This window comes from Dendropsophus ebraccatus, chromosome 14, assembly GCF_027789765.1.
Source record: "Dendropsophus ebraccatus isolate aDenEbr1 chromosome 14, aDenEbr1.pat, whole genome shotgun sequence".
Lineage (NCBI taxonomy): Eukaryota > Metazoa > Chordata > Amphibia > Anura > Hylidae > Dendropsophus > Dendropsophus ebraccatus.
Window position 1 is genome coordinate 54873252 of NC_091467.1, and position 26016 is coordinate 54899267.

Here is a 26016-nt window from a genome sequence, read left to right on the forward strand (position 1 = left end):
CATTGCGTTGGCCACCTCTCTCCATAATCTGGCCTTTAACTTGCGGTCAGAGTAGCCTTTTGCCGCTTTGTCCCACAGAGCTGGTCTAGCCTCCACCTATAAACAATTAGAAATCAAATAATGTAATTAAAGCAGAAAGTAAATGCTGAAAAACATAACTAGCAGAGTACAAAAAAATAAATTTTATATTTAAATATTGCGGAGCATGTAAAGGCAAAGAGGTGAAAGGATGGTTATGATAATGGCCATAAAGACATACATACACACAGTGGTTGAGATTTAGCAAACATGGTGTAAAGTGAAACTGGCTCAGTTTCCCCTAGCAACCAATCCGATTCCAGCTTTCATTTTTAAAACAGTCTGTAAAAGGAATGAAAGGTGGAATCTGATTGGTTGCTAGGGGCAATTGAGCCAGTCGCACTTTACCCCATATTTGATCAATCTCCCCCAATGTTAAAACATGGTGATAGCACAGCGTAAAACAAACATAATTAGTACATAACAAATGCTGCATGTAAAAGTAAAAATGCCTAAGCAGAATATAGCATGCAGTGGGTAGGGAAACACACAAGCACACCAAGCACATGGCTAAAAGCTGTTTGTAGAGATCAGTACATGCATGTTGTCAAATTAACATAATGTTGGCCAATGAAATGACATAAAATTAAAGATAAACATAAATAACTCAGGGGAGTATACAGTCCAAGTTTAGGATGATCACATATGCTCAACATGCTAAACTACATGCTAATATGGTTCCTGAGGAATACAAACTACAGAAAAATACAACATGCACAACAACATTTCTGACTAAACAAGATTATGAACAAATGTCAGAAGTGAAATAAAAGTTCTTTTTTACCTCAGAAATCAAGTTATCCCCATCAATAGGCATCCTGTGGCGTTTGGAAGCCATCACTCTCTTTCTTTCCTGTTTGCTCTACACAGCACTTCTGCTCCACACTCTCCAGGCTCATGAGACCAGACTTTGCATAATTTGCAACATTTTATCTAGGTCTCCACCCACACATGTCTAGCGGAATTCTGGCGGAATTCTGGCTCAATTCTGCGTTAATTCCGCGAGATTTCCGCATAAAGATTAGTAACGGAATTTCAAGCAGAAATCTTTCAGCTACAATTCCTCGAGAATTGCTCCGTGTGCAAGGGCCCTAAGGGTATGTGCACACTGAGGAAAAGGTGAGGAATTCAGCTTGAAATTCAGCTTGAATTTCCTCCTGTAAAATATGTACAGAGCAAAGTCCCATTGTGTTCAATGGGTTTTCTGCTCTGTTGTTCACACTGCAGAATTTCCGAGCAGAATTTTCTGCTGTAGATCTGCTAGAGGAATCCTATAGAAGTCAATGGGGGGCTTAAATTCTGCTTGAATTCTGCCTGAAAACTTTCAGCTACAATTCCTCGAGAATTGCTCAGTGTGCACATAGCCTAAGAAGGTAGACAGGTCAAGCTTAAAGAATTGGAGACCAATCACCCTTCTAAACTGCGATTACAAGATCATGGCCAAACCGTCTAAAGGCCATGATCGACAAGCATTCATTCTAATCAGGTCTGTGGGGTACCCGGGAGAAGCATTTCGGATAATCTTAACCTTATTAAGGACGTGATCAGCGATACCCAGTCAAGGAAAGGACAACTGGCCATTTTATCATTCGATTTTGAGAAGGCGTTCGACAGGGTATCTCATTTTTATCTTTTTAAGGTTTTAGAGAAAATGGGTATACCTGAGGATTTTTTATTGTCTCTTAGAGCATTTTATCAAGACTGCACAAGTAGGATTTTAGTAAATGGTTTTAAGACACGGAACATTCTTTTAAAATCCGGAGTGAAGCAGGGGTGTCCCTTGTCCCCACTGCTTTTTATTTGTGCTCTAGAGCCTCTGATGTGTGCCATACGGAAATACAAACAGATTCACGGAGTCCCCCTGCCGGGAGGGGGGGGACTAGAGGCCAAAGCAGTGGGGTACGTGGATGATGTTGCGGTACTTTGCAGCGACGCCCCATCGCTTCAGAAAACATTGAAGCAGATCCAATACTTTTCATGCGCCTCCGGTTTTAAAGTTAACTTAAATAAAAGTAGTATTTTAAACATGGGCGGAATGGTTTTAGAAGACATCCCTGTTCCGGTGTCTGAGTCTGTGCAGATTTTATTTGTCTCCTTTAATGAGTCAAACAATGGTTTTAATAGTTGGGACTTGGTGGCACAAAAAGTAAACCAGAAGCTGTGTATGTGGAACATGAGGAAGCTGACGATGGAGGGGAGGGTTTTAATTACTAAAATGGTGATTTTACCTATTTTATTGTATTTAAGCATGGTTTTTCCCCCTCCAGAAAATGTTCTTAAAATAATAACTAAAGCCTGTTTTACTTTTTTATGGAGCTCCAAGATGGAAAAATTAAAAAGAGAAATTGTTTTTAAACCTAAGAAGATGGGTGGTAAGGACTTTCCTGATTTTAAAGCCTTTCTTTTAATCAAGTGTTTTAGCATGTGTATAGTTTTAATCCACAGAAAGACCTGGCCTGGAGCTGCATCCACGAGTGTCTTCCATGCCGGGCATTCCAGCACCGAAGAGGTCTAACCAACTCAGCGATCTGTCCGAGGGGAGGCTGCCAGGAAGAGGAGACCGTGCACCATCTTTTTTGGACTTGTTTTCTCACGCAACGCATATGGACTAAAATATCCCCTCTGATAAAAAGGATTACTGGACTAAAAGATTTGAGTCACGCTGTTGTTTTTTATGGTTGCTTGGAATGCCCAACAAGGACTCAGGAAATCATGGCATGGAAGACGATAAACTGTGTGAAGGCAGCTCTGTGGAAGGCCAGGAATATTTTATTGTACAAAGATGAGGTTTAATCTGTGAAGGACATTTTAGCCATTTGTCTTAATGAAATGTATTTTTATTATTTATTGAACAGAAAACGTTTCCCTATTTTAGCAAGAAAATGTTTTTTAAGTGAATGGAGCTCTGTTATATAAGTCCACCAAGTCCCTTTTAATGTGAACTATGTGATTTTATGCAAAACAATTGTATTTTATTGGAAAAATTGTATTTTATTGTACATTTTAATATCCTTGTAAAAAAAAAAACTTTGTTTTGTAAAATTTTGTTAAATAAAGAAAGCCCCCGTTGTAAGGGGTAGCCAAGTTTTAAAAAAATCTGTTTTTATAAGTTTAATATCTGATACGTCCCCTATCTGGGGACCATATATTAAATGGAGAAGGAAAAAGAGCTTGCTCTGTCCTTGACCTGGTATTGCAGTGCCTCCAGGTTCAGTGCACCCCCTAATGAGTTTGCAAAAAACAGAGAAAAAAAAACAAAAAAAAACAAGCCAGCAGCACCTGAAACCGTGTTGCAAGAAACACCCGAAATAGAAGCCTGGGTGTTGTTAATTAAAGTTTGTTTGGCCAAGACTTGCTGGCCTCTGTTGCCATGGGAACCAACTGCCAGAGTTGTTAACAACTTGCCGGCCGGGCCAGTGCTGGTGATGTCATCGCGGGACGTGATGTCATCAAGGCTCTGCTGATATACACAGCTGCCAGCAAAACAAGCAGCTCAGTTGCAGCCAGTCAAGGTGCCGTTTATTAAACAGTTTCCTTTGGATTATTTCCTGGTGGCCGATGTATCCTGCTGATGCTGCCTGCCTATGGCTCCAGCTGGGAGAATTCACCCTCCATGTTCTTTGATAAATAGTTACTAATAAGTAGTTAGCTAGCCAGCTACAGAGACAGCCAGCCAGCTACAGATACAGCTGCATGTATGCCAGACAGAGACATGTATGTCTGCCATCCATCAGGTGGAAGCAGACGCAGTGTGATTGGGGGTGGAGCTATGCAGATTTGAGAGCAGAAAGAAAGACAGAGGCAGTGCTAGGCAATAGGAGATGCAGTGTGAAAGCACGGCCGGGCTGCCATATGAGAGTGTGGAGCGCATAGGGTGTGTGGATTAGTATGGCTTCTCCTTAACAAGAAGCAGCGGGTGTCAGAGAAGGGGACTTTTCGGCAAACCTTTGTGGCCATCGCTTCTTGGTCTTTTGGCTAAGATCAAGTGTAGTACCCTCTCTTTCTGCCTTGGGGGATCATCCTTTCCCTTGTGGTGGGACTTAACCCCCTTGCAGCTATTGGGAGAGGCTTAGTCCGGAGCAATGAGTCGCAGTCCCCCCAACTTCCGACTGTCGGTGGAAATAGGAGGATTTTGGTTGTGTTGCGTTTAGTAACATGGCTATCGAAACGCTAACCCATCATGGATGCGGATTCTGATGGGATACCGGGCTATGCCCGCATCAAGAACACCTTTCGAATCATCGTATCGGAAGATAAGGCGGCGACCTGCGGATTAAAATACTTGGTGGAGACCGTGCTTGGAGACGTTTTTAACATTCAGAAGCGGGAGATCCTGGCTGTTCAAGACTATCCAAGGAGGAGAATATACAATTTTACTTTTACGCAAGGTGGCATTTTCCAGGATCTAATGGCGGCAATCCCTGACAAGAAGGACCCCAGACTAGAAGGTATCAAATTCGTGGAACATGTGTTAGACATTTCAAAGTTGATAGTTGTAAAGATGTACTGCCCGTTTGCTGATCTTGAGGAAATTAAGTCGTTTTTATACGCATATTTTAAATCGGTCCAATGTCTGGGGAAAATAATGAATGAAGTCGGGGTCTGGACTTCAAAGTGGAGATATCGTGTGACTTGTTTTAGAGATGCTGCTACACCCGGAGGAGTCAAATTGCCGCCAGCCAGCTTAGAACTTGGAGAGATGACAGGGGATATATATTTTGCAGGAATGCCACCCTTTTGCTGATTTTTGTCACAAGTACGGTCACACCAAGGAGGATTGCGATGGCACCTGTAGGAATTGTGGCAGCTGTTCTCATGAGGCTAATCAAGTCCGATGGGGAAAACTTGCCGCAACTGTCACCAAGTTGGTCATCTTTTTGCTTTTTGTCCTCACAGGAGCAGTTATATGGGGAGGCCTGAGCAGCAGCCAAAGGGTTCGAAGCAGCCGGAAGACCAACCAGCCCCCCAACAGGGAGAGGATGCAAAGCGCAAAGAGGCGCAAAGCGTACTCGGAGGTGGTAAAATGGGAGCCGATGGTAGTACCGGAAGGGAACCCAGTGGACGCTCCCCCTAGGGTGCCACCAAAAAAAAGCCTCTCCCCCTCCCAGCCAGGTGGGGGAGCCAAAGGCGACCACGTCCAAGATGAGCGAGATTCCAGAAACGTCTGAGTAAGATGTCGGCCCCAGCGGAGGGGCCAGAAGGTGAAGCCACTACTCGAACAATGCCCATGGAGTCGATTTGGGGTCCATATACGGTAACTGCCTCAGGTGTTGAGGGGGGGCATTTGAGCGACACAAGCTCCTCTCCCGCATCCATGTTGACGGTCGATTCCAAAGCGGGAGGCTACGAGAGCTCGAGTGGGGTCTCCGGCTTCGCTGAGGACTGCTGAGGCTAAGCTCGGGCTAAAGACTATTTTTTATAGCCCCCATGGCTGAATTGTCCGGTATTTCTTTTAATGTGAGAAGCCTGCATTCCAAGACGAGAAGAGCTGCCCTTTTTAATTACCTGTCTGTTTTTACCGCCACAGTTTTTTTCCTACAGGAGTGCTGCATCCCACATGACAAAGACTATAAGAAATACAAAGAAGATTGGAGACTTGGGCCATCAGTCTGGTCCGGGTCTAACGAGTCAAAATCCGCAGGTGTCGCCATTTTATTTAAAGGGAACGTTTTAATCGAAAGTTTTAATGAAATTTTACCAGGTAGAATTTTATTGGTCAAAGCTTTTATAGACGGTATTAAATGGCAGTTTTTAAATTTTTATGGGTCACCAGAAAAAAACGAGAGAGCAAGCATGTTAGAAGTTTTACCTCTTTTTATAAATGATTCAGATCCACTGATTTTAGCAGGGGATTTTAATTGTATTTTAAAGGGGGAATGCAGGTTCTCAAATAGTACAAGTAGAAACTATGACAAGACCTCTGGGATGCTGAAAAATATTACTATAATTTTAAGTTAACTGATGTTTTTAAGAAATGCAATAGTAACCTACCAGAGGAAGCAGGCGTGACCTGGGGTAACAGGAACTGTAGCTCCAGGATTGATTTTATATTTTGTTCTTATCGGATATTGCCTTTTAAATGTGATCTTATGTCTAATGTTTTATCTGACCGTAAGTTATTATTTTTTAAAGTGAAATGTGACAAAGAGAAGAAGGTGGAAAAGAGAGCCTGGAAACTGAACGTATCCCTTTTAAGTGATCCGCAGATTTTATCAGATTTTATTGCCTTTTATAAGCGCTGCAGACGGGTAAGAAATTACAATATCCCCATTATAGCCTGGTGGGAAAAGATGAAGTATAAAATTAAAAACTTTTTTACTAAAGCTGGGGTAGAAAAGGCCAAAGAAAAAAGAGTTTTTTAATCAACTTATTACCTGGCTGCAGACGCAATACAAGTTCAGAGATCAGGGTATGCAAGTAGATAAAGAGATCGCTGAGATAAAGAATGAAATCTCCCAGTGCCTGGAGCAGAGGGGGAAAGAAATTATATTTTGTTCCAAAGTACAACATCTTGAGGAGAAGGAGACCTGCTCCAGGTACTTTAAGAAAATAAATGACAAGCATACCCTGATCAATGAAATAGATGGAAAAACAGACCCACCAGGCATTTTAAAAAAGGTGTATGAGTTTTATGCGGATTTTTTTAACACAAAAGATATTAATTGTGATTTTATGGAAGACTCATTGAAGGAGCTTAATAATGTTTTAGATCCTGTCTCTTAAGATTTTTTATTACAGGGCATCTCGGAGCAGGAGATTTTAGAGACCACTAAGAGTTTTAAGAAAGGTAGTCCCTGGCCCGGATGGGATACCCATGGAGTTTTATGTTATCTTTTACGGTGTTTAAAAAGATGATTTACTTGCTCTTTTATCTGAAGTTTTTAAAACCAAAGCTCTCCCGGGTTCCTGGAAGAAAGAAGAAGTTTCCTTGCTCTATAAGAAAGGAGACAAAACAGACATAAAGAACTGGAGGCCCATTACTTTGTTAAACAGTGATTATAAGATAATGGCCAAAATATGTGCTAATAGGCTAAAGTCTGTTATAGGGTGCCTTCACACGTACCGTATCGCTGCGTTTTTAACGCTGCGTTTTTGCTGCATTTATGGTGTGTTTTTGGTGCGTTTTTTACATGCGAAAATCAAAACTCGCATGTAAAAATCGCACCAAAAACGTGATAAAAAAGCAGCGAAACGGTACGTGTGAAGCTACCCATAGACAGAATTATCCACCCAAACCAGGTTTGTGGAGTGCCCGGGACAAGCATTTCGGATAATTTAAACCTTTTAAAAGATTCTGTTAACTATACAAAGGAGAGACTTGGTAGAATGGCCATTTTATCAGTAGACTTTGAAAAAGCCTTTGATAGAGTCTCTCACTTTTATCTTTTTAAGGTTTTAGAAAGAATGGGTATCCCTGAAGGTTTTTTACAATCTCTGATGGCTTTTTACGATAACTGCGCCAGTAAAATTTTAGTCAATGGTTTTAAGTCTCAGGACGTCCTTTTAAACTCCGGGGTGAAGCAGGGGTGTCCCTTGTCCCCACTACTCTTTATATGTGCGATCAAGCCTCTTTGATGCATGTTGCGAAACGACAAACAAATACGGGGAATCCCCCTGCCGGGCGGAGGTGGTTTAGAGGCAAGGGTAGTGCGGTACATGGACGATGTGGCGGTATTATGTAGGGACACCCAGTTGCTTTGAAAGACCTTAAGACGAATCCAATATTTTTGTGACTAAGGCAGCATTTTAAATATTGGAAATATGGTTTTAGAGGACATCTCAGTTCCTGTAGTGGACTCGGTGCAGATTTTGGGGGTCTCCTTCAATGATTCTAATGACTGTTTTACTAGTTGGGACTTGGTGGCACAAAAAGTAAACAAAAAAAATCTGTTTTTGGAATATGAAAAAACTGACGATGGAGGGAAAGGTTTTAATTACGAAAGCCGTGATTTTACCGATTTTATTGTATTTAAGTGTTTTATTTCCTCCATCGGACCGTATGCTGAAGAAAATTATTAAGATTTGTTTTACTTTTTTCTGGGGCTCCAAGACAGAGAAGGAGAGGAGAGAAAATGTTTTAAAACCAAAAGGTAATGGGTGGTAAGGATTTTCCAGATATTAAGACGTTTCTTTTAATCAGATTCTTTTGTACATGTTTTAATGCTCTTTTTAAGGACACATATTGGTCTTATTTCTGTCGTTTTAATATGGGATTTTTTATGAGAAAACATGGATGGTTTACCATAGTTTTAAGCTCCCCGTATGCTTTTAACCTTCCCGCACAGTATAAGATTTTAGAGAAAATAGTGTCCCTTTTTAACCTACAGAATAAGAGAGCAGAAGAACTAAAGAATAGCAAACTGGTTTTAAAGTTTTGAAAGATTATATTTTAGTTACCCCCATTAAGAATTTTAACGAAGAGAAATGTAAACAAATCTGGAAAAATATAAGTGCTAACAATGTTTTTAATTCATAGAAAGACCTGGCCTGGAGCTGTGCCCACGAGTGTCTTCCATGCCGGGCATTCCAGCATCGAAGAAGGATGACCAACTCGGCTATGTGCCCCAGGAGGGGTTGTGGAGGTGACGAAACAGCGGCTCATATTTTTTGGTACTGCAATTTTTCACAACTGGTATGGACTAAGATGACTCCCCTACTAAGGAAAATAACCGGACTACAAGGACTGACCTGTGAGGCTATTTTATTTGGATGTCTGGAATGTCCAACAAAGACTCAGAAACTAATGGCATGGAAGACCATAAACAGTGTGAAAGCAGCTCTGTGGGCGGCCAGGAATATTTTAGTGTTTAAACATGAGATTTTACCTGTGAATGATGTTTTAAGCATTGCTCTTAACGAAATGTACAAATATTTTATGATAGACAAAAAGAACTCTTCTTTTTTATGCAGAAAATGGTTTTTATCTGAATGGAGTTCTGTATTTTAATGCCACCAAGTGCCCTTTTATGTGATTAATATTATTGATGTAATTACTTGAGAATTTTATGTAATTTTATGTGATTTTAAGTAATTTTTTCTTGTGAACATCTTTAGTATTATTGTAAGTAATTATAAGTTTTAATAAAAGTTTACCCCATGTGGGTATTCAACAAAAAAAAATAATCTTGGTCTTGGTTGGAGGGTGCGGGTGTCCTGCTTTTAGCAGGGACGTCGAGCGAGATACATCTGTGGTGATATCGACAGTTGGCAGAATGGAGTATTCCAATGGTGTTGAGAGAACCGTGAGAATTAAGGTGGACATTGCAGACAGCCAGAAGAATAATATTGTCTACATCGGACGGGACATTATACAAGGTTTGGCCGGTTTTCCTTTAGATTCATTGTTTTGTGTGCAAGAAGCTCCCAGGATAGCGACTTATGACGTTTCTTTTGTTACTGAACGGGACTGCCTGAAGTTTTTTGAGTTTTGCAAAGCTAATGCCAGAAATCCAGCATTGGAAAATATTTCAGTTATTCCTTTGTTTGAATTGGATGAAAAAGAGCCTTTTTTGCATGTTTACAACCCATTTACGGATGAAGCAATCCTGAAAATTTTTTTGAGCGTTTATTGCTCTGGCGTTAAAGGTGGAATTAAGCAGAAAAGCGTGCTTGGAGTGTTTAATGGCACTTATAAATACTGGTTTAAGTTGAGAGTGGATGAGAGTGGCATTGGCGGGGTTAAGCATCCCCCACAGAACTTCACTATAGCTGGACACAGAGGATACCTTTATTACCAGGGGCAGCCTTCATATCGCAGGAACTGTTTTTGTTTTGGCCATATAAATGCAGAGTGTCCAGGAGTTAAGAAATGTCAAAACTGCAAGAAACCTGGTCATGAGGCAGGAGCTTGTCCGTCACCAAAAACGTGTGATTTCTGTAACCAGTCGGGCCATATATATAGGGACTGCCCAGAGTTGGCAAAAAAGAGGGAGGAAAGGTGGGCAGAAGAGATAGGCAAGTATACCAAGATGGTGGTGTTGGGGAGGAGGAAGGATGTAAGAAGGAAGGTGGTTAGGAAAGAGAGGAAAGAGGAAAGTGTTGAGGAGGGGGGGGGGGGGGGAGTGTTGGGGAGAAGGCATTGAAGGAGTTAAACAAAATGGCACAGGAGGTGGTGGAAAGTGTTAGAACAGAAAAAGGAGAAGATATTGAGGAGCTACCAAGCGCTGAAGTGGTAGAGACTCCTGAGTCGCTGAGAATTGTTCGGTCTGTGTTAGAGGAGGAGAGTGGGGAGGGCAAAGAAAAGGAAGATGATGATTTTTTTCGTCCCCCCCAAGAAAACAGCAAAAGTGTCCCACAGTAATGACGTACAACAGGAGGTACTGGAGACGGAAAATCGTTATGAACCGTTATGAGACCGGGATGGATGTGGGCGGTGGCGAGGAAATACCTCCAGAGACAATCAGCCGCAAAGTGAATTAAGGGTTAATGTTTCTTTAAATTTCTTCCTTAGGGTTGTAATGTGTTTTTTTTTAAATGTCTGTTAAAATTGTGTCCTCAAATATGAGGGTATTTAGGAGTAAAGCTAGGAGGAGAGTAATTTTGGAGATACTTGCAGGCATTGGCGCAGATATAATATGCGTGCAAGAGTGTGGTTTGGAAAGGGAACCAGGGAGGGATGAGTGGAGCTATGGACCAGCTGTATGGTCAGTTTCTGGCCAAAGTAGAAATGATGGGGTGGGGATTTTGTTTAAAAGCAATAAGTTTAATATTGTTTCATATACAGTTATAGTGGAGGGGAGGTGTTTGTTGGTGGTAGTAGAGTTTTGTGGGGTCAAGTTCCGTTTAATTAATACTTATGCACCTGTGAAGAGGGAGGAGAGGGTTAATCTGTTTGAAACAGTTAGGAATTTTTTGCCTGGGAGAGAGCCTGTGGTGTGGATGGGGGACTTTAATTGCGAGATTGGGGGAAGTGTGGATGTGTCTGGGGATATGATTAAAAGTATGTTGGTGGATTTTAGTTTGCAAGATATGGTGGAGGTGTGTGGAATAAGCCCTGCTCCAAACACATATCATGCGGATAGTGGGAGGTATGAATCCAGACTGGATATGTGTTTTATAGCAAAGGGAAATGCTGGGTAGAGGGTATATGCAAATACCTGTTACATATTCTGATCATGAGTGTGTGTTATGTGAGTTGGTGTTAGATGTTGAATGTATAAGTGGGCGGGGATTATGTAAATTAAATGTGAAATTGCTAGGGGAGGAAGGACTAAATACTGAATATAAAGAGAAGTATAGGGAATGGAGTGAGAGAAATGGGGAATTTGAAAATATTCTGTGCTGGTGGGATTGGGTAAAGGAAAGATCAGGTGTGTTCTTTAAAAGGTATGGGTATAAGAAAGCAGCAGAAAGGAAAAAAAGGTATACATGGTTAAATAAGCGATTGGTTTTTCTGACTAAACTTAAAAAGGGTGGTGTGGATGTGGAGAATGAGATTGAGAGTGTGAGAAGGGATATAAAGAGTTGGATGAATGAGAGAGGGAGAGAGATAATGTATCAAGCGAAAATGGATAAACTAGAAAAGGATGAAAAGTGTTTAAGATATTTTTTTTAAAAAGGTGTTTGGAAAGAAAGAGGATTTAGTGAGAGTGTATGGGAATGATGGAAGGGTGGTGAGTGGTAGGAGTGTGCTTGGGGTGGTGAAAGCGTTTTATGATGATTTGTATGCAGCTTAAATTTGTGATAGAGATTTAGAATCAGAAGTACTGGCTGGGATTGATAAAAAGGTGGATACCAGAGAGTGTGGGAACCTAATGAGAGAGATTGGGATGAAAGAGGTGGAAGAGACCATTGGTAGTATGGCACTAAATAAAACTCCAGGGGAAGATGGACTGCCTGTGGAGTTCTATAGGACTATGTGGGAGATAATAAAAGAGGATTTGGTGTGAGTTTTAAGGTATATGTCGGTGAATGGTAGAATGTTTGTTGCGAGAAATTTTGTGGGATGGAATGAATAGGAAACAGGGAGATTGGAGTGTTGTCAATTGATTTTGAGAAAGCGTTCGATCGGTTGTCGCATGAGTTTTTGTTTAAAGTATTTGTGAGAATGGGGTTTCCAAGTGATTTTGTGAGGCCCCGTTCCCACTGAGCAAAACTAGCGGAATTCCGCGCCCGAATTGTCCGCCGCGGAATGCCGTTAGCCTCCCGCTCATAATGTTCATTCTTCAGCGCGGACAGGGCAGGAGCGCGCAGCTCCCATAGACTCCCATTATGAGCGGGAGGCTAACGGCATTCCGTGGCGGACAATTCCGCCCCGGAATTCCGCTAGTTTTGCTCAGTGGAAACGGGGTCTAAGTGTGGTAAGAGTGTGTTTAGTAAAATTCAAATAAATGGATGGTTGTCAGAAAGAGTGGAAGTGTATTCAGGGGTTAGACAGGGATGCCCTTTATCCTCTATTGCGTTTATTTGTGCTATGGAGCCTTTGTTGCAGATAATGCGCAGAGATAAGTGTTTGAGGGGGATTAAGATTCCTGGGAGTGGAGGTAGGGAAATTAAAGTTTTTGCATATATGGATGATGTTTGTGTAGTTTGTGAGTCTGCGGCAGGTGTGAGGAGAGCTAAGTTGTTGGTTGCATTTTTTTGATGAGCGTCTGGATTTAGGGTAGCTTCACACGTACCGTATCGCTGCGTTTTCAACGATGCGTTTTTAACGGTGCGTTTTTTACATGCGCGTTTTGATTTTCACGTGAAAATCAAAACTCGCATGTAAAAATCGCACCAAAAACGCAGCGATACGGTACGTGTGAAGCTACCCTTAAAGTGAATTGGAACACGAGTGAGTATAAATGTTTTGGTGGCAGTGGGGAGGGGGAAGATGTGGGAAAGGTGTTGATAATAAAAAGTGTGATCTTGCCAATCTTGCTGTATGTGGCGGTGTTGTTTCCGCCAGGGTATAGAATGATGAGGAGAGTGAAAAGGATTTCGTTTTTGTGGGGTACGAAAATGGAGCGAGTGAGAAGGGAGGTGGTGATGAAGGAGTGGAGGAACGGTGGTGTGAATTTTCCTAATGTTGAAGTGTATCTTGGGGTGAATGTAATTTTTATGATAAGGAGGATGATGAGAGAGGAGCAAAATTCTGCATGTATGTTAAGATATTTGGCTGGGAGAATGTTGTGTAAAGTTGGGTGGATGGAGAGAGATTTGAGAGTTCCCATGCATTTGAGAGTCGGAGTTGGTATGTGTAAAAGTGTTTAGTTAATTTTAATTTAGTGGGAGTACGAAAGGAGGTGTTTGAGAATAAAAAAAGTGTGTGGTGAGATTTATAAATGGGAGGGAGACTGTGTCCTATTAATATGGTTAGAGGGTTGGATGTAAGTAAGGGGGCCCTTTTACACAGAAAGATTATCTGACAGATTATCTGCCAAAGATTTGAAGCCAAAACCAGGAACAGACTATAAACAGAGTTCAGGTCATACAGGAAAGCCTGAGATTTCTCCTCTTTTCAAATCCAGTCCTGGCTTTGGCTTCAAATCTTTGTCAGATAATCTTTCTGTGTAAAAGGGCCCTAAGGTGTGGAGGAGCCTGGAGACAGAGGGTATATCAAATTGTCAGAAAGAGATTGTGTGGCAAGAGTTGCATGAGGCGTTACCAGTGAGAGAATTCCAGAAGAACCGTGGCATTGGGAGAAGTGAGTTGTGCCCTAGAGAGGGATGTGGAGGGAGTGAAAGCATTATGCATTTACTGTATTTTGGAATTGTGGTAGGGCGCAGGAGGTGTGGAAGGGGGTTGGGTTGTTATGTAAAGAGCTAACAGGGATAAGAAGTTTTTCGTATAAAACAGTGATGTTTGGTTTATGTTTGATTGGGAGGAGGGAGCGGAGGGTATCGTTTGTTTTGTTTGCAATAATTAAGGAAGTTCTTTGAGATGTAAGAAACTTATATGTGTTCAAGAAAAAGGATATTTCGACAGAAGGATGTCTTAGAATGATTTTGAGTAAATTATATGTTGTTTATTTGTTGGATAAGCAGAGGTTGGGGGAGGAGGATGCCGAAGGGATATTGAAATTCTTGAAGTGGAGGCATTTGGTGAAGGTGTAGGGTTAGGGACTATTTATGTAAAAATTTTTTTGAAGTTTAGTGAAAATAAAAGAATGGAAAAGAACCTTATGATGAGTTTCGGAAAAGTTCACACTGGATAAAAGAAGGTAATCTGCGTGTGAAAGAGTTTTTCCCTTGGTGAATTTAACCAAACCGGAAGGTTTAAAAAAAAAAAAAAATCTGTTCTTATCAGTTTAATATCTGATACGTGCCCTATCTGGGGACCATATATTAAATGGATTTTAGAACAGGGAGATGGAAAACAGGAGTTACTCACCAGGTAATGAAGGTTTCCCAGAGTACATGACAGCACCACCAGAGAGGGACTCCGCCCCCAGGAACAGGAAACCGAAGAGAGCCTTATTAAACAGCATATGTCTATACAATTTATAAAAAAAGAAAACACCACGTAACACAACAGAAAAAAACACCCCTCATGAACACCTTAGTGCAGAAGGAAGGAAAAGAAGGGTGGGAATGTGATGGTGCTGTCATGTACTCTGGGAAACATCATTACCTGGTGAGTAACTCCTGTTTTCCCTATCGACATGACAGCACCACCAGAGAGAATACCAGAGAAGAGAACTTATGGTGGTACAACAGCTTGCAACACTTTCCTCCCAAAAGCCATATCAGAAGAAGAGGAAAGATCCAACCTATAATGCCGAAAAAAAGTGTGGGGTGAAGACCAAAGAGCCGCTTTACAGATTTGCTCTAGCGTAGCATCCCCTTTTTCTGCCCAAGAAGCCGCCACCGCCCGTGTCGAGTGAGCCCTGAGAAAGAGAGGAGGAGAAAGACCAGCAGACCCATAACACATGCAAATGGCCTGTCTAATCCATCTAGCTAAGGTGCCCCTAGTTATTTTATTCCCTTTATTGGGCCCTGCATACTGGATAAAGAGAGACTTAGACTTCCTAAATGAACTGGTTATGTCTAAGTAATGTAGCCCTGTTCTCCTAACATCTAGATGGTTGAACTCTCTCTCCCTATCATTTTTAGGGTCATTACAGAATGACGGTAGAACCACTTCCTGGGACATATGAAAGTCCGATGTAACATTCGGCAGAAAGGAGGGATCCGGTCTAAACACGATCCTGTCAGATAAAATCTTAGTGTAAGGTTCTGTGCTAGAGAAATGAATCATTTTGCCTACCCTCCTGGCTGATGTTACTGCCACCAACAAAGCTGTCTTGAGTGTAACTAACTTAACAGATGCATCAATGATTAGTTCAAACGGTGCTTTCATAAGTGCATTCAGAACTAAAAGTCCCAAGGGGGAACCGTTTTTATAATTTTAGGGCAAAGCTTAGACATAGCAGTAAAAAACCTTATAACCCATGGATGTCTGGCTAGAGGCTGGTTATACAGAGCCCCTAGGGCTGAGACCTGAACCTTCAATGTCGCTGTTTTGAGCCTTTCCAAGCCCCTTTGTACAAAATCCAAAATCTGCGCCAGATTGGGTTTATCAAAATCCAGTGTACTTTGCCCCACAAAATTAAAAAAGGCTTGCCAAATCCTAAAGTAAATTTTGCATGTTATAGGCTTCCTACTCTTCTGCAGCGTAGTGATAACTGCATCAGACAGACCCTTCCCTTTGAGGATTACCCTTTCAAGAGCCAGGCCGTCAAATGCAGTTGCACTGGCCCTTGAAGTAGTAGGTCTGGCTGATCCGGCAGTACCCATGGATCTGTCACGGCCCAGTCTCTCAGGCAAGAGAACCAGGTTCTCCGGGGCCAGAATGGTGCAATCAAGAGGACTCTGGCTCTCTCTTGCCTTATCTTTTTCAGCACCCTTGGAAGAACAACTGTCAGGGGGAAAAGCGTACATCAGGTTCCATCTCCAGCTCTGAGACAGAGCATCCACCGCTAAGGGATGATCTTCCGGGGACAATAAGAAATTCCTCACTTGTCGATTCCTCCGGGTGGCAAATAAATCTATTTCCGGCACCCCCCATAATTGTGTAATCCTTTGAAACACTGCCGGGTTCAACTGCCACTCTCCCTGGTGAAGCTGGTTGCGACTTAGATAGTCGGCTCGCACATTGAGGGAACCCTTTAAGTGGACCGCTGACAGACTCAAGAGATTTGTTTCTGCAAATGAAAAAATCTGGTATGAAAGACTTAACAGAGACTGGCTTCTTGTTGCTCCTTGCCTATTAACTATTGCAACTGCTGTAGAATTATCTGATAATACACGGACACTAGAATTTTGGATGTAATCTTTCGCAACCTTTAGTGTCTCTAAAATTGCTGCTACTTCTCTAAAGTTAGAGGATCTGTTTCTGAAGGATCTATCCCAGGACCCCGGAAAATCTAACTCCCCTAGGTGGGCTCCCCAACCCCTGGGGCTGGCATCTGTGGTAACAATTATGGGACAAGGATTTACCCAACTAAGGCCACCTGTCGTATGTTCCCTGTCTAACCACCAGAGAAGACTCTGCAATACATCCTGAGAAAGAGATACCTTCTTATCCAACCCCCCTGGACCCGTCCCATAACCCCAGAAGGTATAATTATAAGGGCCTAGAGTGTATTTGGGCCCAAGTTACAGCTGGTATGGCTACTGTCAATAACCCTACCAGGGACATACCCTTCCTGATTGTAGTTAAGGGATTCCTTAGGATTGACGAAACTGTAGCCTCTATTTTTTGGACTTTTTCTTCTGGAAGAAATGATCTTTGTGAAGAGGAATCTAAAACAATCCCTAGGAATTTCTTCTTTTGAGCTGGGGATAAAGAAGATTTCTCCACATTAACTATCCACCCTAGCTTTTTTATAATACTTAAAGTCCTAGATATCTGAGATTGCAGATTTTCTTCTTTATCAGCAGATTTTCTTCTTTATCAGCTACTAACAAAAAATCGTCCAGATAGGGGACAAACAAACCTGGACCCTCTCTGATGTGCGCTGCCATTTCCGCCACGACTTTTGTAAATATTCTGGGTGTAATCGCTATGCCAAATGGCAATGCCTGAAACTGAAGATGACAAAGTGAACCTTTCAAAAAAATTGCCAATCCTAAATATCTCTGGTAGTCTTTATGTATAGGCACATGTAAATAAGCGTCTTTTAAATCAATTGACGCCATGAAGCAGTCTTTGGTTAAGAAATTTATTGTGGACCGTATTGTTTCCATTTTAAACTTATAGCATTTTAAAAACTTATTCAAGGGCTTCAAATTAATTATCACTCTATACGAGAGATCTGGTTTTTGCACCAAAAAAAGCGTGGAATAAAACCCCTGCCCTTCTTGGTCCACCAGAACCGGAACCAACACATTCTTGGCTATTAGAGAAATGACCTTTTTCTCCAATGTCTTTTGCCCTATGTCACCCATATAGCTTCTGGTGACTACAAAACGATTTGGGGGAAGGGAAGTAAACTCAAAATCTAAACCCTCTGTCCTTAATATACTTCAGGACCCGGGAACTTCCAGAAATATTACTCCATTCCTGAAAAAAAAACTGAAGCCTACCCCCCACACCTATTGGGAGGAGGTTTTTTTTATTTGGCTCTGATTTTTTATTAAACATAAATTCACGGGTTCTTCCCCCACCTCTTCCTTTTCCTCTGGCGTCAGATCCTCTGCCACGAAATCCACCCCTTGATTGGAGACGAAGGGACCTATAGTGTCCTGACTGAAAGGTAAAGGGAAACCCCTTTTTCTTGTCTCCTGCCTTTTCCAGGAGATCTTCCAGGACTGAACCAAATGGATAGTTACCCTCACAAGGGATATTACAGAGCTTCGCCTTACATGTTGCATCCCAGACCAGTTTTTAAGCCAGATAGCCCTTCTGGCAGAGTTTGACAGAGCCGCCGACCTGGCTGAAAATCTTAATGAGTCTGCTGAGGCATCTGCCATGAAGGCGGCATATTTCTTTAGGCGAGATAGCGAACTTAGTGAACTTTCCACCGACTGTCCTGTTTTAATACCTTCTTCCAACTGGTCCAGCCAGACCATCATGGACCTGGCAACGCATGTGCTCGCTATACTTGGTTTAAATGACCCTGCAGCTGCCTCCCAAGATTTTTTTAAATATCCATCAGCCTTTTTGTCCATAGTATCTTTCAAGGTCCCTAGATCCTCAAAAGGGAGCGCAGCTTTTTTGGATACTTTTGCTATTGCAACGTCTATTTTAGGGGGTTGGTCCCAACCCGGGTTCTCTGCATCCTCAAAAGGATATTTCCTTTTAACGGCTCTTGGGATAAATCCCTTACGATCCGGCTTAGCCCATTCCCTCTTAATGAGCGCGGATATACTTCTATCAACTGGAAATACCCTCCTTTTCTTACAGTCCAACCCGCTGAACATAATGTCCTGCACTGATTTTTGCTCTTTTTGCTCCTCTAACTTCATGGTTGAGCGAACATCTTTTACCAGAGTGTCCACATCTTCAAAGGCAAATAAGGATCTCCCCATGGCCTCATCCTCTGAAGCCTCAGATCCATCTCTGTTTACTACCTCCTCCTCTGAATCCTGTTGAGACCCAAGCACTAGTGGTTGTGGATCACTTGGTATGTCGGCCACAGACGTAGAAGCAGAGGAGGATGCGGGAGTTAGATTCTCAAGGGATTTTTTAAGCTCTTCCTTAAATAAATCCCTAAAATAAAGAGGAAAAATATTTCCCCATTACTCAGTATAAATACATAAACCGGCATAAAAACAGAACACCAACACCATTGCTCACTTCATAGATGATAGGAAAGAGGACATATTTGGAGTTTCAGCTGCTACCAACTTGGCTATACAAGCTTCACATGTGGGCTGCTCAGACTCTGAAGGAAGCTTCCCCCTGCAAATCCTGCATTCTCTTTTGGCTTTCTTTACAGACTTCCTGCTCTCCTCCTCCTATACAAAGTATACATTGCATCAGTAACAGACCATACAAGGAACATCTCACCCAGCCTGTTGATGCCACCGCCGGTTACCCTGCATTTGTCCAAGGAGCCTGCGTCCTTCCCGCTGCTGCTCATGGTGCCTCGTGGTCCCGAACGGTGCCGGCCCTCTCCCCGCCTGCTGCCACCGCACAGTCAGAGCACGCCCGCGACTCCTCACTGAAGAGCGCTCGGCGTGTGATGCTGGATCCGGTGTGCGGCGCAGCTTCCGGGTCGCCGCTGACGCGTCACCGTACGTCACATCTGGGGCAGCCCGCTGCCAGACCGGAAGAATATCTCTGCAGCACACTGTGCCCGCGGATTCCAGTCCGGCCGACTTCACCGTCACCTGCTTGGTGAGTCAATTGCGGGGAAAGGGTCTTAGACCGAACTACGGTCCGTCTGAGCTCCCCCTCGGCCTGACAGCGCCCAAGGGAATAGAGAGAGCTCCGGCAAAATTTTGGCTTGCTTGTTCCAGGCTTCCCGCAGGAACAGGAGAGCACTGAGGAGGGAGAGGAGGGCCTTTCCTTTAATCTCTCCAGGTTTCCTGTTCCTGGGGGCGGAGTCCCTCTCTGGTGGTGCTGTCATGTCGATGGGGAAAAAGAGCTTGCTCTGTCCTCTCCAGGCATTGACCTGGTATTGCAGTGCCTCCAGGTTCAGTGCACCCCCTGAGTTTGCAAAAAACTGAGAAAAAAAACAAACAAGCCAGCTGAACCTGAAACCGTGTTGCAAGAAACACCCCTCGAGTGGGGTGCGTTGGTGGACCCCGAAATAGAAGCCTGGGCGTTGCTAATTAAATTTTGTTTGGCCAAGACTTGCTGGCCTCTGTTGCCATGGCAACCAACTGCCAGGGTTGTTTACAACTTGGCCGCCGGGCCAGTGCTCGTGATGTCATCAAGGCTCTGCTGATATACATAGCTGCCAGTCAAGCAACCAAGCAGGTAGGTGGAAAGGTAGGTGCCGTTTATTAAACAGTTTCCTTTGGATTATTTCCTGGTGGCCAATGTATCCTGCTGATGCTGCCTACGGCTCCAGCTGGGAGAATTCACCCTCCATGTTCTTTAATAAATAGTTACTAATAAGTAGCTAGCTAGTTTCCTTTGGAACCCTCTCCTTCCCCCTCTCCCCTTGTGTTGTGTTGTCTTTCAATAATGCTTCGGGCCTGTGACTTCCCCTCCCTACCCCCCTCTTTCCCACCCCTCTTACCCCATCACTTGTCTGTATTACTTTATTGTTTGTTGTTATAGGATTGTTAAGGTATGCGGGAATGTTAGTGTAGCGGGTGGTATGATGTATAGCGTAGGGAGCCTGTGCTGTATGTTGTACCATTGCACTGAGTATGTATTGTCTTATTTATTTGGCTGCGCTGCGCCGCAGTTTATGTATGCTTGATGACGACTGATTGTAATAAAGATATTTTCAATCAAAAAAATCTGTTCTTACAGTGCTGCACTGGGTTAGAGAAGGCGATATTACTGCGATGGCAGCGACTTTCCCTACAGCGCCCAATACTGTGCGGCTGTATATTCCCGAAGAGAAGAAGAACGTGTGGACTATCGTTGATGTCCAAACTGGTGTTATTGAGGAGACCTTAAGAATGGAACGCCAAGACATTTTCTGCGTACAGTCATTTCCAACCTTGGGGTTTTATGATATTTCCTTTGTGTCCCAAAACGCTTTCAGGACCTGTTACACAAGAAGCCAGGAACTTTTAAACCATCCCAAGCTTCAAGGATGTAAATTTGTGGCTGGTCAACCGAAGAAGCAACGGGTAACGGTTACAGTACAAATGTATAACCCCTTTGTCCGAGATAAAGAAATTCAGGCGTTTCTTACAAGGTACTGTACTTATGTTTCCCCTGGGGAAAAAAAAAGAAAAATGTCTTAGGCATCTTTAATGGTCTCAGAAGATACTGGGTGGAATTTCGTGTGGTGGAGGGAGGGATTGATGGTACTGTTCACCCCCCGCAAAGTTTTTCTATTGGCCCAAATAGAGGCAATCTCTTTTACCCGGGTCAACCTGAATTTTGCAGAGACTGCTTTACTTTTGGTCATCTGAAAAAGGACTGTACCACAGGGCAGGTCTGCAGAAACTGCCTCAAAACTGGGCATAAAACTGCAGACTGTGATGCAGCGAGAAAATGCCACTTTTGTAACTCTACTGACCACTTGGCCAGACAGTGTCCGGGTGTGGACAAGCAAAGAATGTCATATGCAAGTGTGGTGAGTGGGGGACTTTTTGTGGAGCCACAGTCTGCTGGGGAGAGTAGTTCTGAGACTGCTTCTGGAAGCAATGTGATAGAGGAATCTGTCTCTTTTGTACCACTTGATCCCCTGGTGGCTGAGGGGGAAAGCTGTGCGGCTGCAATTGATGATCCAGAAATGGATGTGGAGAAAGCCTCCTAAGGGTGCGTTCACACCTACAGGATCTGCAGCTGATTTTCTGCAGCAGATTTCAGTTAAATAACAACACAGCATCAAATCTGATGCTGTGTTCAGTTATTTAACTGAAATCTGCTGCAGAAAATCAGCTGCAGATCCTGTAGGTGTGAACGCACCATTAAAGAGGAAGGCGCCTGAAATAGAACTTTCTCCAAATCCAAGCGAAGTCATTGAGGAGTTCCCTAGTCCTTCAGCTGGGGGGGGGGGGGGGGGGGGATAGGTCTGGGATGGACTCAGATACCTCTTCTCTGGACAGCCAAAGTTTTTTTTTGAAAAAAAACCTGTGTCCAAATTATCAAAGACTTTGGGTATTAAGAAAAGCTCTGAAGACAGTAAAAAAAAAAAGTTAGAGCTGAATGGAGTGATATGCAAGGGGTCCAGGAGAGTGCCTCTGGAAACGGCACTCGTGTAGCGGTGAGAGGAAGAGCTGTAAAAAAAAAGATGGGGATAAAAAAATCTTAATTTTTTAAGGTGTTTTTTTTCTGTTTTTTTTTTTTATTTTTTCCCCCTTTAGGTACCCCAGATGAGTATGCCAATGACTGTTAGCTCCTTAAATGTCAGGAGCATTAAGACTGCTGCCATTTTTTATTCTTTTTCTATTTCAAAAAGCGAGATTTTTTGTTTACAGGAGTGTGGTATACAGGAGGAGGCGTGTTCAGCAAAGTGGACACATGGTCCTAGTGTATGGTCCACTAGCAAACATAGAAATGCTGGTGTAGGGATTTTATTTAAAGGTTATAATTCTGTTATTAAAAAAATAATTCATGTTGTGCAGGGAAGAATTCTGCTAGTTTATTTTGATAAAAAATAAAATGGTGTTTTATTTACATTTTTTAATGTTTATGCCCCTCCTGATAGGAAGGAGAGGGAAGAAATTCATTATGAGTTATATGGGAAGCAGAGTTGGGAAGATGCTCATAACATCTTCTAGGATGGAAAAATTGAGCCGTCAGAAAATTATGAAAGTAAGAAAGGATGGTGGTAAAAATCTCACCAATATAGAGAGGTTTTTGACTGTGAAGTATGTAAGTAATTGCGTAAGGTTGAGTAAGAAAGATAGTGTGGCGAGTTGTATGTTGAAATATTTGTCTGGGAATGTGTTAAAAAAATTTAATTTATATAAGCCGGACTTAAGGAAGCCTTGTAGGGATAGTGTACCTTGGTTTTATGTTCGGATTGAAAGATGTATTAGGAGGAACACTTTGAATTATATGACTGTAGAGATGTGGTGTGACAGTAAGAAGGTAATGAAAGTGTTGGAACTGAGAGAATGTGTTGAGCATATAGGAGGACTGAATGAGGTACAAAGTGTGGAAGCTTGGAAGAATGTAAGTGATAAAGATCTAACAAATAGACAAAAAGATATAGCGTGGATGGCCGTTCATGGATGTTAACCGACTAGATTGTTTCAGAGAAGGAGAGAAGGAGAGGATTGGTTGATAGTGAGGTCTGTCCGAGAGAGAGATGTGGGAGTTATGGGAGTGTGATTATGCTAAAGACGTATGGAAAAGTATGGGGAGAATGATAAAGGGTTTGACTGATATTGAGGTGCTGACTTATTGTATGATGATGTATGGTTTGTGTGGTGTCAATACAAAAAAAGCTAGGATATTGTGGTTGATTGTGAACTGTGTGAAAGAATCCTTATGGGATGTAAGAAATATTTTAGTTTTCAAAAAAAGCAAAATTGAAGTGGATGACTGCACGGGTATTATCCGTGGTAAATTATATTTGTATTTTTTGTTGGCTAAAAAGAGATATGGTACTGATGCTGAAGGTATCTGGAAGTTTAAAAAGTGGAAATCATGGTTTTAATGATTTGTGTTTTTTTTTCCTGTTTCTTATGTTTATTATGTAAAAATATGTTGCATTCTTCTGAATTTCGAGATGTTTTGTTATTTGCTACAATACTTTCGTTTTTGAACTTGTTTTGTAACTTTATATTATGATACCTTGTTAATAAAAGAATTTTAAAAAAAATTCTGTTCTTATCAGTTTAATATCTGATACGTCCCCTATCTGGGGACCATATATTAAATGGATTTTTAGAACAGGGAAGATGGAAAAAGAGCTTGCTCTGTCCTCTCCAGGCATTGACCTGGTATTGCAGTGCGTTGGAGGCTTAGCTCCCGCTGGGTGCGGCTGGAGACTAAGGAGGCGATCGCGATGGGCGTCACGCTACGCTATGCCGAGGCCGGGGAACCCCGGGTCAAGAATGGATTCTGCATTGATGTGTCGGAGGAGAAAGAAGACCATTTGACCTTGCAAGTTCTGGTTCGCGAAATTCTGCTTCAAGTCCTAAAGGTAAAACGTGAGGAGATTCTATGTTTACAAGACCCTAAAAAGGGAAAGTATGGTCCTAACTGCTATTGGTCATTGCCATAATTGGCCATTGTGAAAATTGTGATGATCCTGCTTTGGATGGATTGACCTTTACTGTTTTGTATAGCAGAGGGGAAGTTCCGCTTGTGGTTTTTTTATATAATCCTCACGTGCTTAAAGAGGACATTGAAGTGTTTCTCCGGAAGTATTGTACCTGTGTAAGTTTTTCTCACAAGGTATTAAATAGTGAGTCTTTATGTACAGGGAAGTACAAGTACTTTGTAATTTTCCATGAGGACTCGCAGAGTCCAGGTGGTGTGTTGTACCCCCTGCTTAATTTTGCCATTGGGAGAGATCGTGGCTGTTTTTTCCTGGAGCACCCAGGTTTTGCCGCAAATGCAAGTGCTTTGGGCATACCGTAGAGGACTGTGCGGAGGAGATGATAAAGTGTGGCCATTGTGGTCGGTTGGGGCATTCGGCTCGGGATTGCAACAATCCAATCACGTGTAATGTCTGTGGAATGGCTGGCCATGTCTTCAAGGATTGTTCCCTGCGTGGGAAAAGACTGTTTGCTGAGGTGGTTGGTGGTGGGCGCCCTCAGGGTGAACCAAAGGTGACCCTGTTGGGACTGCGTTCGGAGGTGGAGGACACGGTCACAATGGAGGTGTCGCATGTGGAGGAGGAGCTCCCTCATGGTGTCTGTGTCCAAGGTGAAGGGGAGGTGGAAGGTTCTGCACCGGAAACTCCCGCCATTTCATGGAGTGAGAACTCCATGGAGCAGGAAGAAAATGGTGGCCAAGGTGACTTCTCCAATTCAAGACCTTTGGAGGAGGTGTTGGATGTAGCCCCTAAGAGACCTAGGACCGCGCTGTCTCCAGCTAGTGAGTGTGTCGCAAGTCCCGGGCGGGAAATTGTGTATCCTGTTTCTGCTATTCCTACGAATGTGGCTTTTTTAGAAGAAGCCGGGACTTCGGCCTTTACATCCGGCTACCGAAGTCCTGACGATGTAGGATGAAAGAGAGATGGGGTGTGTACAGCCCACTTGCATGCCGGGTTAGAATATGGGCTCCAAAATTGCATTTGATGTTGTATCCTTGAATGTCAGACAGATAAGATCTAGATCAAGGAGAGCTGCTTTCCTGGACTTTGTGAAGAGTCTGGGGGCAGAAGTATACTGTCTGCAGGAATGCGGTATTTCGGAGCCATTGACTGACCAAGACTGGCCGCATGGACAGTATGTGTGGTCGGGGTCAGACAAGAACAAAAATGATGGGGTTGGGATATTGTTGCGGAATAGAGAGTTAAAGTTAGAAAGTTATACGGTGGTGGAGGTGAAAAGGTGTGTAAGGTGTGCTGGTTAGGGTTTTTAATGTATATAGTTATACTCAAAAGAAAGACAGGGCAAAATTATTTGATAAATTGTGTTTGCCTGGGAGGATTCCCACCATTTTGGTGGGAGATTTCAATTGTGCTGTGGAGGGTATAAACACACACACCGTATACGCATCGTATTTACTGCTGCAATAGGCAGCAAGTACGCAACAAATACGCAGCAGATTAGATCTAAATAACTGAACACAGCATCAATTCTGCACCATCGTATCTGCTGCGTGTGTTTGTACCCGGAGGGTTCTAAGGTGGATGGGACAGGGAGGAGGCTAAAGAATCTTGTTTCTGATTTTCTTTGTTGGATGCAGCTGTGGTGTGTTTGGGCAGGTCACCACCTGCGACCTATAGGGCTGATAGAGGTGGGGTGGAGTCACGAATAGATTATTGTTTTTCTAAAGATGTAAATTGTACAGCTTTTTCCCAGCAGGCAGTGTGTTTTTCTGATCATGAGTGTTTGAGAGTCTGTATTGAATGTGATGTGAAAAGGTTGTATGGAAGAGGTGTGTGGAAATTAAATGTGAGTCTGCTTGAGGATGTGAAAATCATGGAGGAATTTAAGTATGCTTATGTGAGGTGGGAAAGTAGGAAGAAAGATTTTGAGTGTATACTAGGGTGGAGGGACTGGATGAAGGGGGAGGTTAAAAAAATTTCCAGGAAGTGGGGCTACAAAAAAGCTGACATATTAAGAAATAGATACAAAGAGTTGCATGTGAGGATTGATTGGTGTTAATGTGGATGATTTGTCGGAGGAAGCAAGGACTGAATTGAAAGAAAGTATGGAGAGGAGAGGAAAGGAGATAATTTATAGGTCAAAAGTGGAGTGGTTGGACAAAAATGAGAAGTGTACAAGGTTTTTCTTTAAAAAAGTGTGTGGT

The 26016-nt window shown here is 42.7% G+C and overlaps 1 non-coding gene and 1 pseudogene across 1 annotated transcript; both read left to right on the top strand.

The window, feature by feature from the left end:
• The first annotated feature begins 3154 nt into the window (after positions 1-3154).
• Positions 3155-3302, top strand: LOC138773663 (U2 spliceosomal RNA; annotated as a pseudogene).
• A 20076-nt stretch (positions 3303-23378) lies between these two features.
• LOC138773641 (U2 spliceosomal RNA) lies at positions 23379-23564 on the top strand. Its single transcript, XR_011360203.1, has one exon. It is a non-coding gene; the product is annotated as a U2 spliceosomal RNA (small nuclear RNA).
• The last annotated feature ends 2452 nt before the right edge of the window (positions 23565-26016 follow it).